General features: G+C 39.1%; 1 long non-coding RNA gene across 1 annotated transcript in view; it reads left to right on the top strand.

Moving 5' to 3' along the window:
* LOC309636202 overlaps positions 1 to 22383 on the top strand; it is a 372123-nt gene that overhangs the window by 31719 nt on the left and 318021 nt on the right. The window lies entirely within an intron of this gene.

Here is a 22383-nt window from a genome sequence, read left to right as displayed (position 1 = left end):
GGGAATGGGGATTAACTGTAAGTGAGAATGCAGGTTCTTACTGGAGAGATGACAATGTTCTAGAACCGATTTATGGTGAAGGCTGTACCATTTGGTAAAGTTACTAAGTCACTGACTTGTGCCCTTGAAATGTGTGAATTTATGGTATGTACACTATAATTCAATAAAATTGTTAAAAACGAAATCGTAAAAAGAAGGGAGGGAGGGAGGAAGTAGGAAAGGAGGAAAGGAGAAGAAAAGAAGTGTCACAGGAAGGAGAAAAACCCACATCTGAACCCAGGTCTGTCTGTTTCCAGAAGCTCTGGTCTTAACCACTGTACTTCATTGTTTCTCTTGTTCTATCTTCTTTCTTCCTTTTCCGGTCCCCTTTCCGTTTTCTTTCTTTCTCCTACACTTAAAGGTAGGCTACCTTCTGTCCACCTTGAACCTTTTCCCAGGCTGACTCTGTGTGCCATGACACTGGAACCCATTTTTAATGAGGTCTGAGTAGGCAGTCCCATTTTGCATTATTATGCTGGACTTCTTGACTCGGTGCCTCTGAATTACGTTTTGCTGTGGTTCTAGCCAGCTCTCATTCCCTGGACCTGCAGGTATGTTGTGGCTTCTTAGGTTTGTCCTTTGGCAATCTCTAAGATGTGGGTGTGCTCTTGTTTTCTGCCTCCATCTGCCCTTGGCTATTCTGCACAACCAGGACCAAATGAGGCCTCAGCGGTCATGGCCAGTGCCTCTGTGTGGCTGGCCCAGGGCTTCTAGAGAGAGGCTAGGCATTCACTAATTCATCCCCATTGTTAACTCTCACTCCTCTTTCCATTTTCCATTTTCCTTCAGTGGAGCCTATATGAATTTCTTTCCACTGGATTACAGACTAAGGTAGACAAATGCAGATTTCAGGATAAGAAGTTTGGTCACAAAGTCCAATTCTTCTTTAAAGATCAAGTTACTGAGGTTGAAGTATATTTAATCTGGTAGCCAAAATAATGAGAGAAACTAAAATATTGAACACTCTTCAGGGGTCCTAAAGATTCTCCATTCTGTTAGTCAGGAATCATCTTGTTTTGAATGACCAGAAACTCAACCTGTAAACAAGCTTAAGCATAAAAGGAAATTTATTGGCTCACATAACCGAAAGGTCCTGAAGCAGATGCTTCAGGAATGGCTGCATCTAGGGGCTTGAATACTGTTGTTGTGGCTGGTCTCCTTCTGTGCTCTGCTTTCCTTGATGTTGCCTTTATTCAAATATAGGCATTTCCTTCATGGCTGAAAGAAGTCAGAAATTTGTTACTCAGCTTAGCATTTAAAGGAAGTTTGAAATATTTTGAGGTCAAAATTTCAGTCTTTTGACATACATTTCCCTTTTTATTGGCAATTCCTAAGCACAGAATCTTAAAACAGAAAGGGGTCTCAGGCATTACTGAGTCTAATCCCCTCAGAAGATCTAGATGCAGAGACGATATCAGCTGCTCAGAGTAATGGTTCAAATCGGTAGCAGACCCCAGGACTCTTTATTTTGGCGATATTTGCTTCTGATGGCCAATGTGGGCAACAGATATGCTCATGTTAGAGCATAAGAAAATGTGCACTGGTTCTGACAGCATCTGATTTTAGTTCTTTAAACTGAGCTAAGACTAAATCAGTATGTGAGCATCAAAAATAGACATGTGTGTGAGCTTTAAAGCTGCCACATGGAACTGAGTCTGGTCCCCGTAATCTGGTCGCCGAGAGTGGATTCAGTCACCTTTGGAGACATTCATCATGTCAGCCTTCGACGCCGGAGCTCAGCCTTGAAAAGACTTCTGGTTTTGCCAACACTGTAACTGATTCTCAGGTAACACCCTCAGACTGAAGAGCATTTGTGGCAAGTGGCTGATGGCCTGAGCAGATGTGATGTTCCCTGATGTGATGGCAATTGTCAACCTGTTCCATGTGACAGATGACAAGTCACATTTCATACAGAGAAACGAGCCAGCTGAGTCATGAGGCATTCACTATTAGCGCCAGTGATCAAACTGTATTTGTAGCATTGATTTTTGACAGCACTTTTTATTATTTTTATCTCTGAACTATCCACTTCTAAAGGGAGAGTGTGTCCACCCGCCATATCTTCATTTGTCAAGCCCTTCCTAGGAAATTCGAAAGGATTTTTCTTCTTCAGTAGTGGGGGAATCCTGATAAATTTTCAAAACTGTTGGATATAGATCTTCAATAGGCCAACTTTAATTTTGTGTGTCTTGGAGACAGCGTTTATCTTCTATACCACCAGTATTGCATTTGGACTTATTGTTGGTCTCTCCTGCGAAACCACAAGGTCAGATGGAAGTGAGGTGAGATGAGGGAGTCTGGTTTTGTTAGCAGTATGTATGATGACAGTAATTTCCTGATGGGCATAGAGCAGTGCTGCAGGACATACCAGGCATGTATTATCAAACCGATTCTCCTCTTAGAATGCATGCACCTGGGCTTTGGAAAAAGTCCCTTTGATTCTCCTTCACCCTGGCCCCTTCTGAATTTTATTGGTTGCATAACAGACAAGCTCCAGCAAGACTATTTTCTCTAAGCGGTATTTGCAATAATGAAAGTAGAATTGGTACTTGATTTTTTTTTTTTTTTTAATGTGCAGGTCCATTTTAGTTATTCCATTTACTAGCTATTTAAGCGATATAGTGATGTTACTTTTTACTATGGCTAAAATTAAGGCTTGCAAACCCCAATATCCTACATTCTTTTCTCTTAGCTAAGATGATTTTCTTTCCTATGGAATGGTCTTTTCTCTGTTGGCTTCTGTCTCAGAGGCCAGTGCATCTGGAAGGTACAGAATACAGTCTGCCAGTGAATTGGGCTATGACTGGCTTGTTTTGGACTTTTATTTTGGGGCTTTGTAATCTACCATGATAATTGAATACGGGATATAAGGGAAGGATTTCCCTGATGTCTTGTGGGGACTGAATTTCCAGATGGTTCACAAGTTCACTGCGCCTCCATCAAGGCTACTGGGCTTGGCCTGTTGCCAAGTGGAGCCAGAAGTTGGGAACACATCTGATGAAAGTGTGTCTCAAAAAAAAAAAAAAAAAAAAAAAGAGCTGTGGTACTTGTAGAATGAGTGCATCCAGTTTTGCTCGCTAAGCAGGTGGCCGTGGCCCAGTGCGTGGCTCTCAGCAGTGCTGACGTGGAGAGGGCTAGAAGCACAGCCAGCCTGCTCCCAGCATGCTCCCTGCTCCTTTGTTTATCCAGCAAAGGAGATTCTTTTGGAGGTCTCAGAACCAACAGCAAATTGCTGGTGTATGGCCTGTTGACATGCTAATAAGCTTTGCACTGTTTAATACCGTGTGCTGAAAGGGGGCTCTTTGAAGTAATAACCTTTTAAAATTAATAGTGCTATCCCCCAGTGGAAATTGTTTTCTTAGAAGTGTCACTCTTCGCTTTTATTTAAATGATACTGCACTTTTAATGATAAAAGGCACAAAGCTCAAAGCCAAAAAAAAAAGAAAAGAATAAAACAATTTTTAAAAAAAGTTGTGACCAGCTTAAAGAGACTTTTCTCCATTGAGGTGAAAGCTTTTCCAGGAATCTGGAAAGATGTAATTTGGAAGAAGAGTGGGGTTCCTGGTGAAGAGCTCCCTAGAGAACCCTCATCTGAGCAGGATCCCCAGGGGTCCTGCGAGATAAGAAGAAGAGCCTGCCTCTTGGGGGTGGTGTGAGCTCGTGCTAGATGGACAAGGGTCTGTGTGTTACCAGGGGACTTGCGGAGTACCCCCAAAGGGCTGCAGAAGCTGTTCCACTTGTCTCTAAGTTCCCCCTGGGCTTCCGTCTTAGGGTGTGCATGGCCAAGTCCTAAGTTAATGAATAGGTTCTCTTAAAAAGGTGGTGAGACATAAGTCAGGAGGGTTTTTTTTTCCTTTAATTTATTTTATTGAAATATAGTTGATTTACAATGTTGTGTTAATTTCTGCTGTATGCCAAAGTGATTCAGTTATACATATGTACACGTTCTTTTTCATATTCTTTTCCATTATGGTTTAGCACAGGATATTGAATATAGTTCCTTGTGCTCTACAGTAGGACCTTGTTGTTTATCCATCCTATATGTACTAGTTTGCATATGCTAATCCCAGATTCCCCATCCATCCCTCCCCCCACCCCACCCACCTTGGCAACCACAGGTCTGTTCTCTGTGTCTGTGAGTCTGTTTTGTAGATAAGTTCGTTTGTGTCATATTTTAGATTCCACATGTAAGAGATATAATATGGTATTTGTCTTTCTCTTTAAATCAGGGTTTTTAAACCAAGTCTTTTGGTGTTTGTTTTTTACTCAAAATGCCATTAGATATCAATTAGCTATTCCTTGTCCTGTTTCTTCAGCCCTTGGCCGATAAGTGGATAACTACTAGTCCTTAGTTATTTCTGGCATCTGAGTAGAACCAGTGACCCATCCTGTCTTAGGAAGGATGACGGAAAGAGATTCATCCAAAATCGAGCTCCGTGGACATCACCTGGCTGCTGTCCCTTCCCCTTAAGGTGACAGGCTACTCTTTTAATAGGAGATGAACAACCAGGATGATATTTGGGGCATAAAGAGGTAGATTTTCTCGATACTCTAATAGGAATATTTCTGAGCGCAATCATAAGTATTCTGTTGATCTAGAGAGATATAAAGAGCAAAGGACACCTCATACTTTTGTTCCTTGCCCTCGTTGTTACATACATAAACCATTTCTTGGGAGAGAAATGGCCCCAGCCCTGAGAAGCCGTGCTCTCCCGGAGGTCATTATAAAATATGTGTGTTCTTCAGCTGAGGGCAGGACATTTAAATGGCAATTGACTAAGATGGATCAGCCTGTCTCCAGGTTCAACGTCTCTGATGTAGAACATCTGGAAGCTGGGTTTTTCAGCTTTTTAAAAATATGAAGGGCAAATGCTTGATACTTGCACTTGATGAATTTAGTTCCTTTTTTTTTTTTTTTTTTTCTGTAGCCCAATCCTATGGCTTCTCATCTGCTTCCAAACTACACAACTTTGCCCCTCAGCAATTGTTGCATAAGCTCGCCTACTCCTTGCTTCCGATCCCTTCCTTCTTTGAATGGCATCCTTCTCTAATGCTGTCTGAATTCCATCTTGCTTCATTGGAGGGTTTACGCCCTTTCTCTTTAATTCTTCTCAGAGTAGGGAGGGATTTGGTATTGAGTTTAGAAAGAAATTAACTGCTTTGGAAACATGAAGGACAACAAAATCCACCTAAAAAAGGGAAAAAATGAATTTGATCTGTTCACTGCTACCCTCCCATAACTCTAGTTTGTAATCTCAGATCTCCTGTGGTGGGACCATCTCTCTCGTACATCTACCCCTGGGGTCTAGCACAGTGCCTAGAGCATAGTAGACACTCACGTTTGGTATATGAAAAATGAGTTTTCAGTGGAGTGAACGTAGCTGACCTATGATAGTGAACAGTTCCTAAATCTCTAGCTGCCCTACCAAGACCAAGCAAAACTGAGTGAGTGAGGCATATGGTCCTGGCTGGGAAGGAGATCACTTATGTATTAACTACAAATGAGACCATCCAAAACTTAGTGCCTTAACACAATGATTATTGAGATGATGATTCAGAGGGTTGAAAGTTCAAGTTGGCCTCAGCTGGGCAGGTTGTACGGTCTTGGCTGAACCCCACCCTGTGCTCAGTTTCCTTTGCTGCAGATCAGGTCAGTGGCTCTACTTCTGGGGGTTGGCTGGATGTCAAAAGGGAGAGGGAATGAAGGGGTCATATGTCTCTCATCCTCCATCACACTTGCCTGTTCGTATGGTAGCAGCAGGGTTCTGAGGGAGAGTGGGTGCTATTATAGTCTGAACGTTTGTGTCCCCCCAGAATTCATATGTTGAAGTCTTAACCCCCCAATGTGATGGTATGATGAGGTGGGAGCCTTTGGTAGGTGATTAGGTCAGGAGGACAGAGTCTCCATAAATGGAATCAGTGCCCTTTCAAAAGAGACCCCCTAAGAGCACCTTTGCCCCTTCTGCCATGTGAGGACCCATTGAGAAGGGAGTCATCCATGAACCAGGAAGTGAGCTCTCACCAGACACTGAATCTTCTGGCACCTTGAGCTCAGAATTCCCAGCTTCCAGAACTGTGAGAAATAAGTGGTAGTAGTTTGAGCCGCCCAGCTGGTGGTTTCGGTACAGCAACCCAAATGGACTGAGACAGTGGGGAATGTACAGGTCTCTTAAGGCCTAGGCTCAGAACAGGCAACTGTATCGCTTCCAGCACATTCTATTAGCCATCCCAGATTCTAAGGATGGAGAAAGACACTTCCTCATGATGGAACTAGCTGCAAAATTATCTTGCACAGGGATGTGGATATACAAAGGGAAATAATTGATTAGTCTTTAAAAACAGCTTTATTGAAGTATAATTAACATAACAACAAACAGTCCGTATTGAAAATGTACAATTTGATATGTTCTGACGTTTCCATATGCCTGTGAAACCATCCTCATAATCAAGATTAGGGACATACCTGTCACCCTGAAAAGTTTCCTATGTCCCTTTGTAATCCTTCCCTCCTCTACCTTCCCCCAGCCAGGTGACCACTGATCTGCTTTTGATTAGTTTGCATTTTCTAGAATTTTACATAAATGGATCCTTACTCTTTTTTGCCGGCCTTTCTCCCTTAGCATATTTTGAGTTTTATCCATTTTGAATCATTTATGCACAGTGTATCCCTTTTTATTTGAGTATTCATTTGTGTATGTGTGACAGTTCATCCAGCTATCACCTGTTGATGGATTGGGGTTGTTTCTAATTTTTGGCCAGTACACATGAAGCTGCTATGAATATTCATGTATAAGTCTCTGTATGGAGATATACTTTCATTTCTCTTGGGTAAATACCTAGGAGTGGAATGACTGAATCATAAAGTAGTTTTACATTTAAGTTTTTTAAGAAACTGCCACACTGTTTTCCAAAGCGGCTGCACCATTTTACATTTCCACTAGCAGGGTGTGAAGGTTCTAGTTCTCTAAGTCATGACTGTACCTTGGAATTGGTAGCTTTTCAAATTTTAGCTACTCTGATAGGTGTGCACAGGTACCTCATTGAGGTTTTCATTTGAATTTCCCTAATAATTAATAAATGAACATCTTTTCATGTGCTTATTTGCCACTGGTGTATCTTCTTTAGTGAAATATCTTTTCAAATCTTTTGCTTATTTTTAAAATTGGTTTTTCTTATTGATTTTTAAGAATTATTTATTCCGGATATAAGTCCCTTTTCAGAAGTATAATTTGCAAATATTTTCTCCCATTTTGTGGCTTTTCTTTTTATTCTCTTAACTGTGTCTTTAAAGAGCAAAAGTTTGAAACCTTGTTGAGGTCCAATTTATCGTTTTTTTCTTTTATGGATTGTGCTTTTGATGTTTTATATAAAAGCTCTTTTTTTAAAAAAAATTATTAGCACCTTTAATTATTATTTATTTATTTATTTGGCTGTGTTGGGTCTTCGCTTCTGTGCGAGGGCTTCCTCTAGTTGCGGCGAGCGGGGGCCACTCTTCATCGCGGTGCGCGGGCCTCTCACTATCGCGGCCTCTCTTGTTGCGGAGCACAGGCTCCAGACGCGCAGGCTCAGTAGTTGTGGCTCACGGGCCCAGTTGCTCCGCGGCATGTGGGATCTTCCCAGACCGGGGCTCCAACCCGTGTCCCCTGCATTAGCAGGCAGACTCTCAACCACTGCGCCACCAGGGAAGCCCAAAGCTCTTTTCTTAACCCAAAGTCACTAAGGCTTTCTCATACGGTTTCTTCTAGAAGTTGTATAGTTCATTTTATAGTTTATTGTTTTAGGTCCCACAAGTATATTGAGTTAATTTTTGTATATGGTGTGGAGGTATAGATTTCCAGTTGTTTCCTTACTATTTGTTGCAAATATTATACTTTCTCCATTGAATTGCCTTTGCATCTTGTCAAAACCTCAGTTATCCATATATGTTTGGGTCTGCTTCTAAACTCTGTTTTGTTCGATTGAAGTATTTGTTCATCTTGATGCTAAGACAACACTATCTTGCTTACAGTTTTATAGTAAGACTTGAAATCAAGTCCCTTCCCTTCCAAGGAAAACTGAAGTACTACAGCAAGAATGGGAAAGGACACTGAGCAGGCAAAAACAAATTACATCTCCCATAATTTACTTCTAGTTCTAGAGCAGCAGCTGTGCACTTGCTGAATGAAATTGCTTAACTTTAGCCACTCTTGAGGTCCTGTCTCAAATCCGTTTCTCCATCGTAGTAACTTTTTCCTTGTCACTGGGCACTGTGACATCTTCAAAGAGGGAAGATGCATTGTGTACATTGCTACCATGCCCCCCTATGGCGGAACTGGGCTTCAGTTGATTTTCAAACAGCCGAAGAGAGAATCCATATCCCTAGTCTGCATTCACAGTGTGAACTCAGTGTGACTAATAAAATGCCTCCTGAATAACGATGCCATATTGGCAATTCCATTTATGTGATGTGCATGGAGATAATAGAACTGCACAGTTTCACTGAGACATGGGCAGTTAGAACTGGCAGGCACCTGAGGAATCATCCAACCCAGTGGTGCTCGCCCTTTGAATTCTAGGACCACTTTTAATGTTTTTTTCTACCTCTGCATGTGAGCATTTTATTCAGATAATACCTGATGCTTGTGTGGCTTCAAGAACCTCTGATGATTGTTTTCTGACAGTTTGGAAACCCCTGATCTTGTTCAGCCACTGTCGTTTTGACAATTGAGAAAATTAAGGAAATTGATAATAAAGAGAAGTGATTTACACAACACTCCACGGCAGAGCTAGAACAAGAACCTGGGTCACTTGGACCTTTTCCTGATTTTGAGGTTTTTCCCACTGTATCAGGCTGAACCTATTGCATATTCCATCGGAAGAGAAAGACTTGGACTTCTTTAAAATAATACATTTCAGGAGGAATTGCTAGACTAATTTTCTAGGCAAGTTGGATTTTAAAATTTTGATTCCACTTTTCAGAAGAAATCCATCCTTGCCCTCTGTGTCTAATAAAAAGAGAAAAGGACCTGCCACTTATTCAGCACTTACTCTGAAGTTCTTTAATCCTCATGACAACCCCATAAAGTAGGTATTATGATTCCCATTCTACAGATGATGAAAGGAGGCTCAGAGAGAGGAAGAAAATTGCCCAGGTTTGCACAGCTAGTAATGGTGGTGCTTACCAATCATCATGGCTGTGCCCTCTCTTTTTTTAATTTTAGTAAACATTTTCTACAGATAAGAAAGGACACTTCAAAGATGCTGAGAATGTCAATGGCTATTTACTTCATAGACTGTTGAGGCAAGGTGTAACCAATGACATCAACAATGATAAAATAAGGAAAGGATAAGTGCCTAACCCTTCAGACCTTCAAAAAGAGCATGTGCTGGCTCCTAGGACTTGCCCTGGCTTTCTCAGGATCCCTTCCCCTTTCAGCTAAAGCAGGGATTGGTGATCTACTGCCTCTGGGCCAAATTCGGTCTACCTCCTGTTTTTATAAATAAAGATTTATTGAAACACAGTCATATTCATTCATTACCGATTGTCCATAGTGGCTGCTTTTGTATTACGAAGGCAAATTTGAGTATTTGTGATGGAGACTGTATGGGTCGCACAGCCTAAATATTTACTCTCTGGCCCTTTACAGAGAAGGTTTGCTGACCCAGGGTCTAAAGGAACAGTTTGCAAACCATACTCGCCAGAGGCCTATAAGTTCACTGAAATGGAACTCAAAAGCCTCTATCACTGGGGCATGAGCGTCAGTTGACAAGGTTCTCGGGGCCTAATTTACTTCAAACAGAGCAGTTCTGCTTTCGTCTCGATTATATACTGGGTTTTCACAGTTTGAATCTGTGTTAGGTCAGGGTGATGGATAGACTGGGGACATTAGGTCAGATTCCTGGAAAGTTCTATAAATGTTTTTCTAACCGCTGACCCTGGCAGGAAAATCCAGGTGCCTGTGAAAAGTAAATTGGAGCTTTTGGCACTTTATTTTCATAACTATGGGAAATAGGAATTCTCCTGCCTACTGCAAAACTATACTTACTTGAGAAATTAGAAGCTTCTGAGTGGAACTGTGCTGGATATTTTACTTAGGACAAATGTCCTATGATGACCAAAAAGTTTGGGTGGAAGATAAGGTAGGTCTATGAAATAACCTATCAGAATTGATATTTTGGTTATGGAACTTTTGACTGATGATGTAAGAAATGCCTGAGGCATATTACCTCCTGCAAGGCAGTACTCACTTACCAGGAAAATGCAAACTGTATTTCTGTGACACTGTTTCCAGATTATTGAAACAACTGTTTTTCCTTGAACAGCTGGTCTGACGTGTCCGTAATGCCTTAGGTGAGAAAAAGAGAGAAGTAATTATTTGATCCTTTAGAACATATTTTTAATTGGTAAAAATGTCACTTCCAATCCAATTCAATGATGGCAGAGTATCTTGTATCAACTAACGCTTCCACTGACAATAATCATAAACTCTGGACAAAATATAGAACAAAAGACAGCTTAAGACACTGGAGAGAGTGACCCAAAGCAGGCAGAAACTGGAGGGTATTTAATACTTGAAAGAAGGAAACTGCCCTGGATGAAATACAAGTTTATATGGTTTTCTCATTTGGGTCACCTAGTCTACATGTGATGAGATGACTAGAACCAAGCCAGAAAGACACAGTGTTACTGACTTGACATGATACAGGGCAGAATTCAAAGCTGCCAGAGAAGATGGAAAGTGAAGGAGTTTTTTCAGAATGGAGAGACCCCAAATATGCATATAGACACTCCTTGAATCCTTGGCTAACCCTAAATTGCATATACACAGGGGAGATTCTAAGAGGCTCAACAGAAAGCAATAGCTGGAAGGTTGAAAGATTTAAGCAGAGATTTCAATCCCTACATAGTAAAGAGGAGACAGAATTAAGAGTTTTAGTCCTTCCAAGTTAGTGGGTCTTGCTAAACACCTTGAGCTTTCCATTGAAATCCCACCATATCTCTGGTCTAAGGGATTTGCCTTAGAATCAAGGGCCAAATTCAAACAGATACAACAAAATAAAGGGTAAAATCAGGCTTCCACAAGATAAAAATGCCAGCCATTTTTTATGTTGGTCTTCTGTAACAACACTTGTCAGGAGGATATGCCAGAACCCAGAGTCAACCACATATCATGTACCATATCCAGTATGCTAAAAATATTATTGAATATGCAGGAAATGTAAAGTAGGAGATAGGAGAATGTGATCCATAATCGAGAGAAAAAGCAATCAATAGAAAAAGACATAAGATGATCATGAGTTTGAAATTAACAGACAAGCACTTTAAAGAAGTTATTGTAAATATGTTCAAAAATTTAAAAGAAAATGTAGTCATACTATTGAAAAGATAGGAAATTGATATAAAAATGAAACTATAAAAATATAACCAAGTGAAATTTTAGAACTGAAAATTACAATATCCTAAATGAAACACTCAATGGATATTTGGCCTTCTCTCCTGATATCTTCCATATTTCCCTCATTGAGCAAACCACAGATCTATTTGGTTAAAAAAAAGCTAGATGTGTTTTACCCTTTATAGAAATATTATATATGTTCTCTAACTTGCTCTAAGAATACGTATCTGTCTGTATACTGGAAAAGTATAAAGAAGTACGAGGGAGTGAGGAACAGCAAATTCAGAATGGTGGTTACTGCTGGGAGGAGGGAGGGTAATGTAATAGGGAAGGAGTACATCGGAGGCTTTAATTGATAATATTTTATGTCTTAAACTGCATGCTGTTGTCTAAGTCTTCACTATATTATTCCTTATTCCTTTCTATAGATCTTAACTATTACATAATGTGTTTATTTAAAGGAAAAAACCTTCATGAAAATGCAAATGCAGCTGTCATTAATTTCCATCTTATTTATATCAATTCTCTTTCCTCATGGTAACAGTAATAAAGACAGACTAGGAATAATTGAGAATTTTGGCAGGAGTTAGGGGTGTAGTGGTGGAAAGTATAAAGGGGGAACTTAAGGGAAGGTGTCTCTGATGGGAGCCCTGATTATCAGGTGTCACAGGAGCTCTGGAGGTCTGGTATGGAATAGACAAAGACAGTTCACAGGAAGTAGGAGGGAATTCTGGTAATAACTGTGCCTGCTTGGCTAGTTTTGTCTTTTTCTGTTTTGACACAAGAAGCTGTTTACGGACACAAAAGGCTACACAAAAGATCTACCTGCTACCTTGTGGGCACAGTGCTGCACATGGCTGGGGAGATCCAACAGAACGCTTGAGACAACTCTGGAGCCTCTGCGCTGGTGGGCTGGAAAGAAGTTGTCAATGTCCATTCCGAGGGAGTCTGACTTCTAAGCTCAAGTTCCACACCAAAGGCTGGGGCTAGGACAGAGCCAACAGAAGTGATACAGTCAGTTTACCATTTGGAGACAGTAAAGTGTTCAAGGTGGGGAGCTGAGTAAGTCCAGGCAAAGAAACATGGAGCTAGGAACTAAGACACAGAAAGTCTGAGATCAAATCTATAATAGCAATATTAACAGTGGCTAACATTTATGTAGCACTTAACTACATAAAGGGTTCTAGATCACCTCATTAAATCCTCAAAACAAACCTAAGAGTTAAGGGCTAATAGTATGTCCATTTAATATATGAGAAATCTGAGGCTCTAAGTCATGCAGTAATAAGAGAGGAGCTGGGAATATAATTGAGGCTGTCTGACCCTAGAGTATGTACTTAACTGCATACTGCTTCCTCAGTATAATGTTGAGGAATAAGGATGAGTATAACCAGGAGCAGCTTCTAATCCATGATCAGAGTATCCAGACCTCAAGAATCTGGAGAACAGATTAAGGTCTTTACTCAAATGCCAATATCTGCTTCTGTAAGGGCTGAACCTCTGACTGCCTATTCTGAAATAATTGCAGTGGAGGCAGATGGAGATTTTTCTGGGCTTCATGTATATGCAAATTTAGAAATCCTCTTTAAGAAAAATAATACAAAATATGTTTCTTTCAAAATTTCTACAAAAAAATATGACCATATAAACACATAGCTAAGGTTTCTCCCAGGGCCATAGAAGAGCCCATGAAGGTGAGGAACCCTGAAGATGAAGCTATTCAGTGGCAGTTGACTGCTGGCTTTGTATCTGGCGAGAGGGGGGTCACATAGTTTTGCTGTTTGTGAGTCCTTTATTAATGTCCATCTCTTTACCTAGAAAGAAACTCTATAAGTAGAATACATGGTTCTTGTTTTCTACTTTATTGTCACATAGTAGGCACGCCTTTGTATTCTAAGATTCTAGATTCTATTGCTTGCCTTCTGTTAGAATTATCTTTCTGAGATTGGGGATGTAACATTCAGTATAGTAGGGAAACAAAAGATGTTCTAACAGTGAAGAGTTAATGCAGGGAATTGGTTGGCCAGATGATGGAAGAGCTGAGAAGCCAAACACAGGGTGTGGAAGCACCATGGAGATTAGAAACTGCAGAAATCTACTTCCGTCCTTGGGGATGGGAGGATGAAGGAAGGAAATGGAGTTACCAGAGCCAGAAGCCAGGGACTGTATGACAGGAGCTACAGCTGTGGTGAAGACTGCCCAGCAGCAATGGGAATCTTGGAGGAGGAGCTTTCTACCAGGTTCTGGGATAATGGAGGAAAGTCATCCCCTGTCAAAGAGGCTGCTTGAGGCAGAGGGAGAACTGTGCTGGCTCCTTCCCTCCCCTGCTATTCAGTATTCCCCCAATGCCTTCTTCTTACCCAGAGCCATTTGTCAAGGGAGCCTGGGAAATGTCGTTTTCTGCACTACTGAGCAAAGGTTGGAAATAGATCTGAGAGCAACAAGTCTCAGCACAAGAGATAACACGGTAAGGAATGTTACAGGCTGAATTGTATCTCACCCCCCAAACTCATCCATTGCAGACCTAATTCCCAGTACCTCATATGTGACTGTATTTGGAGATGGGGTTTTTAAACAGCAAATTAAGTTAAAATGAGGTCGGTAGGGTGGCCCTAATGCAATATGACTCGTGTCCTTATGAGAAGAGAAAATTTGGACACAGACAAGCACAGAGAGAAGACCTTGAGGAAGACATAGGCCATCTACAAAACTAAGAGAGAGGCCTCAGAAGAAACCAACCCTGCTGACACCTTGAGCTTGGACTTCTAGCCTCCAGAATCATGAGAAAATACATTTTTTTGTTGTTTAAGCCACCTAGTCTGTGTGGTACATTGTTATGGCGCTCTAGTAAACTAATACAAGGAGGTTGCAGAATTCTGAGACACAGTAAGTTCCATTGTCTCCCCTGGAGATTGTCTCTAACACTCAATGATTAAACTTGACTGTCCCCAGGTTTCTTCAGCTTCCTCTTTGCAGAAATAAATTGCATCACTCCAGCAGATGAAAATCTCCTCCGTCACCATTTAATTGTCCTCCTTTTCTTTCTTGAGATTCCAGGAGATTCTTGCTGTCTCCCCGGTGCATGGGGCATATCAATCAGTTGTCTAATTTCAGAAAGCGAGCCCTTTGCTTTCAGGAAACAAAGAGGTGGTAAAATGTGCTTCTGAAACTGTCCAACTCCTCACAGCAGAACTAAAACTCTGGAGTGGCCTCAAATCCTACATGGCAATGGTTAAATAATAATTTCCTTAAGACCAGATGGCAATTTGATGCTTTAGAGGCAAACTGCTACCTTTTCATTTTCCCTTTGCTGCACCACAGTTAATGTGGATCAGGACAACAGGAGCAGGAGGCAGAACATTCTGCATTTTCTTCCCATCTGTTCCTGTGAGGCCAGTGTGATAACAATATGGCATTCGCTGTGGGATGCCAACACGAGGCTCTAGACTTGGACCAGCAGAATCCTATTTTATCATAGGAATTTACACTAATCGACCCTGGAGGCAAATGTGGCCAATTCCAGAGCCTGAAAATATGATCACTGTGTCTAGTTATGTCGTAAAAAGAACATTGTATTTGGCCACAAAATACCAGGACTCAGGGTCTGACTATGGGACTTCCCATCTGTGTGACCTTGGACAAGTGACCTCCTCTCTCTGGATACGAGCATCTCCTCTGTCAAGTGTGGTCAAGACCTGCCTTACTGACATATTGGGCCCTAGAATTGATCAAATTAGACAATGTGTGAAGGTGTGTCTCTAGCCCTAATTTAGGGCTCTGCACACGGAAGTTGTGATTCTTACTTTGTCATGATCCCAGGCTATAAAAACAAATTTTTAGGGGCTGAAGACTGTTTTCTGCCCTCCTTTGCTGAATACATATAAAAGCAACTACCACCTTGCACCTCCACAACCCCAACCAAAACCCAAACTGGGTTATTTATGGCTAAAACTTTGATTTCATCTCATGGTGGAGACATTGGAAGTGTTAAGACAGCCTAGAATAGTAATTTCCCCCATATAAAAATCCATATCCAAGGTATTTTTCCCCCAAAATAATTTCTTTGAATATAGTATTATTCATGTAGCAGGGTAATTTTTTGGTCAGTTTTATTGAAGTAGAATTTGCATACAATAAATTTCACCAATTTAAAGTGCACCATTCGATGAAATTTGACAAATATATACAGTCATAAAACCACCACCACAATTGGCAGGGTGATCTTTGTTGATAATGATTCATAATTTTCTCTTTCCACTTCCCATATGGGAAGCAGGCTCTAATTTCCTGACTTAGAGGAGGTTTGGCTGTGCAAAGGGCAAACAGCCTGCAAGACTCATCACTTCCTGACTTTGGTTTTCAAAATCCTCAGCCCATGGAGGAGCTTATGCTAGGCCTCCTGGTGGGGAAGAAAGGGAGTGCCCTGGAGAGAAACAAGAAGGAAGATGGTGATGATGATGATGGTAAAGAGAAGGATGAGATGCCAGGTCCCAATCTGGGGGCTTTTAGAAATATTGGCTCACTTAATACTCATAACATTCTGTGAGGAAGGTTCTGTTTCTGTTCCCATTTTATGAGTGAGGAAGCTGAAGCCCAGATAGGTTGAGGCTTTTATCCAAGGAAACTGGGCTCATATATGGCAGAGCCAGAGTTTGAGCCCATAGTCTGCTCTACAGCATAGTCCATGAAGAAAAATGAAAGGATCTTAACAAAACTAGCAAGAGATTTCCAGAGTCTAGAAAAATGAGAGGGGAATTATGGTTTTCACAGCTGTGGGAAGTGATACCCTGCTACTTTGGGGAAAAACGGTCTCACTGGAGAAGTCCAGGCTCTGAAAGGACCTTACAAAATAGGATGATGGATTTGTCAGGACTGAAACATGTGAAGGGGCATCTCAGTATCATGGTGTCAGGTGGGAACTCTGTGTCCTTTGCTTTACGTCTGTGGGATGGTCTCCAAGACTGATGGAGCTTATATATGTAGCTAGTCCATTGGAAGAGGGGCTGGAGATAATATTAAATAGACTTAATATATCACATTTTCTTTATTACTTTTTGTTCACCTAAGTTCATAGACCGAGATTCATGCCCATTGCACATAATTTCCATATGTTGTCAAATTTAGTTAATCATAATTAAAAATATAAACTCTCACATTATAACACTTTGAAAAGGAGAAATGGTACCCACTATTCAAATTCCAGACCTGGATAATATCCGCAGAGGGGGACTGTCTCCTATCCTTGAAACCATCATTTTCATTAAACTCTCCATCCCAGAATGTTAAGGGGGCAAGAAAGACAAAAGGTAAGATTAACTTACCAGTTACATCTTAAAAATCAAAATGAGATAGGAATACCAATATTAGCTCCCCAATTTTTTAATGTCCCCACCTTTTATCTTCTGGAATGACCTGAGGGTTGAAACAACATAAGAATAATGATGTTACTCATGATTTAGAATTTAATGCCATATGTTTACATTATAATATTAAGTGAAAAAAAGCAATTTAAAAATGCAATACTGATTATATAATTTGTCTGATTAAAATTATTCTGCCCCCCTCCTAACCTTGGTAGTCCAGGCTAGAGAAATCTCTTCTACTCTCTCAGGCAGCACCAGCAGGACCCAGTGGAGCCCCAGAAGTACCAGATAAACCAAGTAAACCAAAATAAAACCACAAAGTCTCTGAAAATTAAACTATCATTTTAACCATAGTCCACAAAAGTTAGGACACATGAGCTAAACCTAAATCTAAACAGTGTGACTTCCTGCTAAGATAAAGGATTTAAATAGGACCAGAATCTCCTAACATAATAAACAAAATGTATAGGATACAAGAAAAAACAACTCACCCATGCATCCAAGAACAAGGAAAATTACAACTTGAATGAGCAAAGACAATCAACTGAGGCCAACACTGAGATGGATTAAGATATTGGAGTAATTAAAGGATTTTAAAGCAGCCATCATAAACATAATTCAATAACCAATTATAAATCCTTTTGAAACAAATTTTAAAATATATAAAATCTAAGCAAAGAAATAGAAGTTATATACAAGAACAAAATGGAATTTATAGAACTAAAAAAATATAATAGAAAACTTGTTGGATGGGCCCAGTAGTAGAGGGAAGATAACAAAAGATAGAATCTGTGAACTTGAGGACAGAACAATAAAAATCTCCCAGTCTGAACACCAGAGAAAACATAGATGGAAGTAAAAATGAAGAGTCTCAGAAATCTGTGAGATATGATCCAATAATCCAATACTTATATCACTGGAGTCTCAGAGGAATAGGAGAAAGAGTAGAGCTGAGATGGTATTTGAAGATATAATGTCTGAAGACTTCCCAAATTTGGTGAAAAACATAAAACTACAATTCAAGACGTTGAAAACCTGATAAACCTAGAGAAATTCTCACTGAGACATTATAACTAAACTTTTGAAACTAAAGATAAAGAAATAATCTTGAAAGCAGCCAAGAGAAATGATTCGTTACCTATAGGGGAGCGTTAATTTGAATTATGGAAGATTTCTATATGAAATCATGGAGGCTAGATGGAAGTGGCACAATGTTTTTCAACTGTTGAAAGAAAAAAAAAAACCCTGTAAACCATGAATTCTACATCTGGCAAAACTATCCTTTTCAGGAATGAAGGGGAAAACCTTCTCAGATGAAGGTAAGCTAAAAATTTCTCATTAACAGACCTACCCTTATAAACTGGCTAAAGCAGTTTCTTACAACAGAATGGAAATGTTAAAAGAAGAAATCTTGAAGCATCAGGAAGGAAGAAGAGATAATGAAAAGAATAGAAATAAGAGTACAAACAATAGATTATCCCTTTCTTCATGAGTTTTATACATCATATTTTATGATTGAAACAAAAGTTATAACACCATCTGATACTCAAGACAGTGATATTTAATAGTGAGGAAGGTAAAAGGACTTGAACTGAGGTTTCCACATTTCACTCAAAGTGGTAAAATATTGATATCATTAGACGTTATGAGTTACATATGTATATTTGTAATACCCAGAGAAATGACTAAGAAAACTATACAAAAAGATACATTGAAAAACATTATAAATAAAGATGAAATCCTAAAATATGTTTATTCCAAAGGAAGGCAAGAAAAGAAAAACAGAAATAAAAACCAGACAAAACAACAGCAACAAAATGATAGACTTAAGCACTAACATATCAATAATTACACTAAATATACATAGCCTAAATATATTAACCAAAAGGCAGACATTGACAGTTGATTAAAAAAAAAAATCATGGTTCCACTATAAGATGCTTACAAGAGCTCACTTCAAATTCAATAATATAAGTAGATTGAATATTCCAACATTTTACTTTCAAACATTAATCAAATAGAGTAGGCATACCCAAATCAATATCTCATAAAGTAGACTCCAGAGCAAAGAAAATTACTAGAAACATAGCATTGTGATGAAAGGATCAACCACCAGGAAGACATTAGAATCCTGAGTATGTATGTACCACACAACAGTGTCTCAAAATATGTGAGACAAATAGTGGTAGCCCAAAGTAGAAATAGACAAATCCACAATTACAGTAGGAACTACACATCCTCCAAGCAACTGATAGAATTAGCAACTGATAGAAAATCAACAAGGATACAGAAGATCTGTACAACACAATCAACCAATAGCATTTAAGAAGCATATAGAATGCTTTACTGAACAATAGCATAATACATCTTTTTTCAAGTGTTCATGGAAAAATCACCAAGAAGGACCTTATCTTAGGCCATAAAACAAATGTCAACAAACTTAAAAATAATTGAAATCATACAAGTATATTCTCTGGCCTTAGTGGAATCAAATTAGAAATCAATAATAGTAAGAAAACAGGAAATATTTAAATGTGTGGAAGTTAAACAATATGCTTCTAAATAACTCAAGTGTCAAAGAGGAAGTCTCGAGAGAAATCTTAAAAAAACAACTGAATGGAAGCAAAAAGTTGACATGTCAAAATCTTTGGGATGCAGCTACAGTAATGAGGAAAACTTGTAGCACTAAATGCTTACATTAGAAATAAAGAAAAGTCTCAGATCAATAACCTACATTCCCATCCCAAGTCTAGAAGAACAAAATGATAAGGAGTAAGTAATAAAGAGCAGAAATCAATTAAATTGAAAATAGGAAAACAGTAGAGAAAATCAACTGGGGAGGAGCTAGTTCTTTGAAAAAATCAATTGATAAACCTCTAGCAAGATTGGCAAAAATAAAAACATATAAGTCACCAATATCATGAAGGAAATAGGGGATATTACATCACTTCTTGCATTCATTGAAAAATAATAATATGAACAGTTTTACATTACTAAATTCAGCAATTTGGAAGAAATAAAGCATTCCTTGAAAACCACAAACTACCGAAACTCAACCAAGATAAAATCAACAATCTGAACAGCCTTATAATCATCAAAGGAATTGAATTCTCAATTAAATATCTACAAAAGAAATATCCAGGCTCAGATTGTTTTACTAGAAAATTCTAATATTTAAATTAAAATTAACACTGATTTTACATAATGCTTTCTAAAGTAGAGAAGATAAAGGAATACTTCCCTACTCATTTTATGAAGCCAGTGTTCCCCTAATACTAAAACCATACAAAGGCAGTACCAAACCAGTCCAATCCAAATCAAACCAAACAAAAAGCAAAACAAAATGAAACAAAACTACAGGCCAATATCGCTCATGAACCCAAGATGTAAAAAAACCCTTAACAAAATATTAGCAAATCAAATCCAACCATTATAAAAAGATTTATGTACCATGACCAAGTGTAATTTAGTCAGGTATACAATGCTGGTTCAAAATTTTAAAAAGCAGTCAATATAATACACCATATTAGCAGGTTAAAGAAGAAGAATCATATACTCAGTTGATGTAGAAAAAAATGCATTTGAGTAATCCAACACTCATTCATGATGAATACTCTCAGCAAAATTAGGAATAGAGAGAAACTACCTCAACTTGATAAAGAACATCTACAAAAACCATACAGGTAATATCATACTTAACAGTGAAAGACTGAGTGCCTTCTCCCTAAGATCAGGAACAAGGAAATGATGTCCACTTTCACCACTCTTATTCAGCGTATTACTGGAAATATCAGCCACTGCATCAAGGCAAGAAAAAGAATGAAAGCCACAGATGGGAAAGAAATAAAACTATTTCTATTTGCAAATGACATAGTTGTTTGAATAGAAAATCCCAAGGAAGCTACCTAGAAACATATTGAAGTAATATGTGAGTTCATTGAGGTCACAGGATACAAAATCAACACAAAAAGCAACCACATTCTATAAACTCACAATGAACATATAGAAACCAAAATTTAAAACATGATACCATTTAAAATCACTTCAAAGAAAATTACTTAGGTGTACAATAAAGCACTTTATCAGTGTGCTGAAAATTTCAAAACACTAATGAAAGACATCAAGACTTAAATAAGTGGAGAACATACAGTGTTCATGGATTAGAAGATACAACATAGTAAAAATTTTAGTTCTCCCAAGTTGATATATATATTTAATGTGATTTCATAGGAGGATGTACATAGGCTATATGCAGATACTATGCCACTTTATATAAGGGACTTGAGCGTCTGTAAATTTTGGTAACAGTGTGGGTCCTGGAACTAAAGCCCTACAGATAATGAGGTAAATGTACTTGGCTAAATCTCCAAAGAAATATATTAAGTGAAAAAAGCTAATCCCTAAAGGTTGTATACTGTAACATTCTTGGAATGGCAGTATTATAGAAATGAAGAATAGATTAATGGGTACCAGAGGTTGAAGGTGGGGGAGGGGTGTGTTATGGGTTAAATTGCCACCCTCTAAATTATTTATTTACTTATTTAGGCTGCGCTGTGTCTTAGTTGTGGCAGGTGAGATCTTTGTTGCAGCCTGTGAGATCATTTAGTTGGAGCATGGGATCATTTAGTTGGAGCATGCAGACTTCTTAGTTGTGACATGTGGACTCTTAGTTGCGGCGTGTGTGCGGAATCTAGTTCCCTAACCAGGGATTGAAACTGGGCCCCCTGCATTGGAAGCATGGAGTCTTACCCACTGGACAACCAGGGAAGTCCCCCCACCCTGTAAATTAATATGTTGAAATCCTAACTCCCAGGTCCTCAGAATGTGACCTTAATTGGAAATAGGGGTGTTGCAATTAAAATTAATGAGTTAAGATGAGGGCAAACTGCTGTAGGGTGGGTCCTTGATCCAATATGACTCCTTATAAAAAGTGGAAATTTGGAGATAGACACACAGGGAGAAAACCATGAGGAGATGAAGGCAAGAGATCTACAAGTTGAGGAATGCCAAAAGAAAGGGATGGGACAGATTCTTTCTCATTCTCCGCAGGAGGAACGAACCTTGATCTTGGACTTCTAGCCCTTCAGAATTGTGAAAAAATAGATTTCTGTTATTTAAGCCACCCAGTGTGTGGAACTTTGTTATATATCAGCCCTAGGAAATGAATATAAAGGGTAAAAGTGGTGGGCAGAAAGTGGGTGTGGCTAGAAAAGGGCAACATGAAAGATCCTTGTGATGGAAAAGTTCTGAGTCTTGACTGTATGAATATCAATATCCTGGTATTGATATTGTACTGTAGTTTTGTAGTATGTTACCTTTGTGGGGAACTGGATAAAGAGTACACAGTTTCTCTGCATTATTTCTTACAACTCTATCTGAACCTGTAACTCAATCTTAATTAAAAGTATGTATCCGATATGTTGGGAAAATATTTATCATATGCTGAAATTATATTCTTTACATCTATTTAAACTTAAAATTTAATTTTTAGTCCTCGTTTTTCTTTCTTTTTTCTGAAATTTATTTATTTTTGGCTGCGTTGGGTCTTCATTGCTGCACGCGGGCTTTCTCTAGTTGTGGCAAGCAGGGGCTACTCTTCGTTGTGG

The sequence above is a fragment of the Balaenoptera borealis genome (genome assembly GCF_965194805.1).
Source record: "Balaenoptera borealis genome assembly, chromosome: 10".
Lineage (NCBI taxonomy): Eukaryota > Metazoa > Chordata > Mammalia > Artiodactyla > Balaenopteridae > Balaenoptera > Balaenoptera borealis.
Note: the sequence above shows the minus strand (reverse complement) of the source record. Positions and strands in the feature narration are given on the sequence as shown.